The sequence below is a fragment of the Miscanthus floridulus genome, chromosome 6, assembly GCF_019320115.1.
Source record: "Miscanthus floridulus cultivar M001 chromosome 6, ASM1932011v1, whole genome shotgun sequence".
In the NCBI taxonomy this organism is placed as follows: domain Eukaryota; kingdom Viridiplantae; phylum Streptophyta; class Magnoliopsida; order Poales; family Poaceae; genus Miscanthus; species Miscanthus floridulus.
In genome coordinates this window covers 99,146,683-99,151,856 of record NC_089585.1, presented here as the reverse complement: position 1 = coordinate 99,151,856, position 5,174 = coordinate 99,146,683, and the positions used below count along the sequence as shown (strand labels likewise).

General features: G+C 49.6%; 1 pseudogene; it reads right to left on the bottom strand.

Annotated features, from left to right (window-relative positions):
- Window positions 1-2,132: 2,132 nt before the first annotated feature.
- LOC136458756 (protein PLASTID MOVEMENT IMPAIRED 2-like) lies at window positions 2,133-4,676 on the bottom strand (annotated as a pseudogene).
- Window positions 4,677-5,174: the final 498 nt, after the last annotated feature.

Genomic DNA, 5,174 nt, shown 5'->3' with positions numbered 1-5,174 from the left:
GAACCGGCCTGGTCACCGGTGGGAGCTCGTTGGTGGCACCCTTCTCCATCACCGGAAGTGGCGGCTAGGGTTTTGCCACCAGACCCGTGCACATGCAGTGTACGAGTCGCGAAGCCGCGACTGCGAGCGGCTGTGCTTCGTCGCGACCAGAAGCACAAACATGTAATGGGTATTTCGGTCTTCTCGTGTTGCTCCAAAGGGCTGGTTCATAGTAGAGACAAACGAATTGGACAGAAGGGCTAAGAAAGGAATAAAATTTTGTTTTGGGGCCAAATAGGAAAGTTCAAAACAAAAAGGACCAAGAAAGAAAACACAACTCTTTTAGGGCCAAGAATGTAATTTTCTCTTGGTATAAAAGGAAAATTTGACTTTGGCTTTCGAACAAGGGCTGCAATGATTTTTTTTTTGCTCACCGGGTCATTGAGTTGGCTTGCGAATTTCTCTAAATATTTACTCTTTTTTCTACTTTAGAAGTTCCAAAAAAATGCAATCCAACCTCCACGTTTTAGGTTGATATTTTTGGTTTAGGCAAAAAGGTGGTTTATCATCAATTTCCTTGTTTAGGATCTTAAATCATTATTACATGTAAAGGGGACATAGGTTCTGAGAACCGACAATGAAATTGGCATTGCCTGACGAGATCTGTCTATTTCCTTTTTAATTAAAAACCTGCATCTTCTTGGGACAACTTGATAACTCAAGCTGACTTCTTCAGTTTGTGCAGCCTGTTATAACTCATAATTGTGATTTGGTAAAGTATATATGTTTGTTAGCAAACACTGGGAAAAGTTTTTTATATGAAGTCATGGGCGTTTTTTTTCTTCTTTTGTTTGAAGAAAAAGGTTCCAATCATTTCGCCCCTCCAAAGAAATAGATGGTTTGGCAAAAGTTGTCTAACAAATGTTTCAGAATTTGGTTGTTGGTAAAAGCAGTCTAACAAAATGTTCTTTCGCAATAGATTTCTTGAAAATTTCTCAACTCCAATTAACAGCTACACAATTTTCAAAAGATAATAATTATGACGAGGACGATGAGGACGAGCTCCTCTATGAACGCGAGATAAGGTTGCTTAAAAAGTTATATACCTCTATGCTACAGTGGGATGCCATGGAGAACAAGTCCCAGTAAAAAAATTACCATTGTCTACTACGGTGGAATGCCATGGAGAAAAGTCCTCTCTTGTCTTGTATGGTGGTGGAGCAATTCTCGCTAAGGCCATGTTTAGATTGCAAAAAATTTCAAATCGATGAATAGTAGCATTTTCGTTTTATTTGGTAAATATTGTCTAATCGTGGATCAATTAAGCTTAAAAGATTCATCTCGTGATTTCCAACTAAACTGTACAATTAGTTATTTTTTTACCTACATTTAATGCTCCATGCAAACGGCTAAAAATTGATGTGACAGAGAGAGTGAAAAAACTTAAAATTTAGAAGTGATCTAAACAAAGGTCTAACCGGTATCCTCGGTTGTGGTCAGAAATCTTGACTCTATCCTGTTGGCATTTAATGTTAAGCACGGCACGGCCATTTTAAAAGTTTATTGTAGTTCTGGTTTGGATTGGGGTTAGGAATCAGTATTGTGTATTGTAGTACGTTCGTTTGTATTTGATAATTATTGTCCAATTATGGCTTAACTAGGCTCAAAAGATTCGTCTCGTAATTTACAATCAAACTATGTAATTAGTTATTTTTTTATCTACATTTAATACTCCATGTATGTGTCCAAAGATTTGATGTGACGAAAAAAGCGAAAAAAACAATGCGTAGTGTGTATTCTCGCCACAGGTGAGGCTCGATTTTCCACGCTACAGTCTGTGGCGTCGTGACAAACGCTTGCGGGCTTGCGCGTGGCAGCAGGTGGCTGAAATCCAAATAGCCCCTTTCTATTTATGTGCAAACTATTTTTGATGGAATGTATAACAACTTATCTTATTTTTATGGAATGTGTAACAACTTATCTTGCTAGAAAAATATTGAAAAGATTATATATCTATAAATTTGCTTTGACTTTGAAGTGCTGAGCACTTGAAGCTTGATACAATGATGAGTTATCATATTGTCCTGCTTACCGCTGGATCAGACTATTTTGATGCTGATCAGGTAAAATTGCAGCTGTGAGACACGGTGGAATTTCTATATTTTATGGCTTCCATTGCTAAGCACGAGCAAACCTGAGCCAATTTTTAGTTGGTTGGTCGATGATTTTTACGGCTTATAAACCGACTTAAGCTAATTTGTTCTGAGAGAACACTGCACGACTCGTGAGCCAGACTGATAACAGTACATATTGCACCGCAGCGACGCCTGAGCCTGACACGACATGAACAAGCAGCAAAGCTAACAAATGCATTTTCCCTCTGGCGAGGCTCATTCATCTCTCAGCTCGCGCTATTGTCTTTCCTCTGCTTGATGAGCTTGAAGAGGCTGGGCATCACCTTCTTCTTCCTCTTGATGGTGAACGACGGCGTCCGCGGGTTCCGGATCCCCGCCGATGACGATACGGACGACCGCCGCGCCCTCGCCCTCCGCATCGTCACCGACACCCTGGTCGACCGCCGCCGCGGGTACGCGCACAGCAGCCCGTCCCGCTCCGCCGCCGCGTTCAGGTCGTACAGCTCCTGCTCCAGCGCCTTCTGCTCGCCCGCCACTCTCTCCGCCTCCGCCGCCACCTCGGCCTCCTTTGCGCGCAGCTCAGCTGTCACGCGCTCCGCGGCCTCCGCGCGCGCCGCCAGCTCCTTCTCGCCGGCATTGAGCGCCTGCACCCACGCCTGCGCCGCGGACACCTTCTTGTCGGCCACCACGCGGACCAGCGCCGCGCGCCCGCTCAGGTACTCGTACTCGAACCGCGAGATGGTTATGGTCCTCGACCCCTGTGACGCCCTCGCCTGCATTGTGCCTTCCACGGCGGCCTTGAGCTTCTTCATCGCCTTGGCCTCGGCAGCCTTCGCCGCCTCGAGCTCCTTCACAGACTGCTGTATCCGTGCCTCGGTCACGGCGATCTCGGCGTTCACGTTCTCGTTCTCGGCGCGCACGCACAGTTGCTCAAGCTCGGTCAGCTCCTCCTCTTTCCTCGCCGACTCTTTCTCGTCCCGCAGCTGCTGCAGTGCCGACGTCATATTTGAAACGATCGCCGTGGACCGCTCGTTAGTCGCCGTGAGGGCCTCCAACCGGGCCCTCGCCTTCAGCAGCTTGGCGTTCAGCTGCTGCACCTGCGCGTCCGCCTTCTTCTCCTGCGCCTTGAGCCGGTTCACCTCCTCGGAGACTCGCATGATCTCGGTGCGCGCGCTGTCCATGGACGTCATGAACTGGAAGCTCCCGGCCTTGATGCTCTCCAGCTCTTTCTTGGCCGCGTCCAGCTCGGCCTCCGCGGTCTGCAGCAGGGCCTTGTCCTCAGCCTCCGCACCCGCAGCGTCCGTCGTTCTTGACACTGTTCCTCTCCATGGCGCGGACCAGCTCCATCTCGGCCTGCAGGACCTCCACGTCGGCGGTCGTCACGGCGAGCTTCGCCTCCATCTCCCGCGCGCGGCTCACGTCCTTCGCAGCGCCTCGATCTTGGCCCTGGTGGCCTCCATCTCCCGGGCGAACCGCTCGGCCTCGGCGCGCCGCTGGGCGTCGATCTCGCGGTGCTCCCGCTCGGCCTCGATGCGCGCGAGCTCCACCAGGACGTGCTCCTCGTTCGCCTCGTCCACCAGCCGCTTCATCTCGTCGGCAGCGCGCAGGTTGGACTGGATGTTTATCGCCGACGCCACGATGTCGCTCTCGGCCTTGGTCTTGGCCTCCGCCGCGGACTTCACCTCCAGCCGCAGCCTGAGCAGCTCCCGCCTGGCACGGTCCAGCTCCCGCGACACCTCCGCGTACTCGGCAGCGTCGCGCTCCTCCTGCGAGCTCGGCGCACCCGGTCCCTTCTCGCTTGCCCTGGTCGCCCGCATTGCGTGGGGCTCTGACCTCTTGGACGACGCCCTGGCCTTGGCCTGCTCGATTTGGCGCTCCAGCTCCTTCGCCATGGCGCGCGCCCTCGACAGCTCGGACTCGGCGCCGGCTCTTTCTTTGTCCACGGCGGCCTTGCGTTCATTCAGCTTATCCATGCTGGATTTTGCTAGCTGCTTGATCTCTGGTGACAGATTCTGCATGCACGAAGTGTTTACTGTTTAGGAATATGATGAAACGTAATTTTGATTTGAAAGACCGATATGAAATTCAATGGAACAGTGCTTTACTACAATTCTGAATAATCATTCAGAATTTTGTTAAGTTACCTGTTGTCCTAGGAACATTCCTTGCCCTGTTCATCTCCGGCTTCCTCCCACGGATGCTTTCGCCGAAGATGCTCCTTGTAGCTCTCACGGAGCTACTTCTTCCCGGGACCTCATCCATGGCGGCCTCCAATCAGAAGCACAGGACGCAACCTTACAAGAGGAAGAGTCCAAGAGACAAAAAAAAGTTCGCAGAGATTAAAAGGCCACCGCAGAACTTCTCGGGAGGACGGAGGGAGAGAACTCGGGTGTATGCAATTAAACGAGGGCAAGTGCTACTTGCAGTTCGCTCGAAGGTGAAGCCTATCCTGCTTGGTAGGGCTTAGGGCGCTCACTACCACACAGCACACTTGATCCCATTCTATCCACGCTGCTCGTCTGTCGCTGGCCTCCTGCTCGTGCAGTTGACAGTTAGCTTGTAGCTTCCGACTAGGGGGGCCGTTAATAGCAGCTCGTTTTGGTGGCTGATAGCAAAGCCCTTGGTTAATTGGTACCACAAATGGGGACCGTCATGATCTTTATGAGCCACATAATTTGTGGATGGTTGGTGTTGAATTATGTCGATGAGTAGCTCGAATTTGTCGGTGCGGATTTGAACACGTGTGTCTTTAGTTCAGGCTGTTGTTTCAAAAAGTTTAGGTTGTCTCAATGTTTCAAAAAGTTCAGGTTGTCTCAGGCTTTACACGCCGTTCCGATTGTTTTCCGAACAGGAGGCAGCAGATTGTGTGCAGCTTAACATAGTAAGATAATTTTCTAGAGAAATTCTCCATATCAGGTGAATTGGAGACTAGACTAGTCATCGGCCAAATCTAGTTTTTTTCCCCACTAGTTGCTATTCAGCTCCATTTTCTTTTCTTTTCTTTTGAGAGGGGTGGGTGCTATTCATTCAGCCAATTTTTCGGTCCATCAAACTGCCATA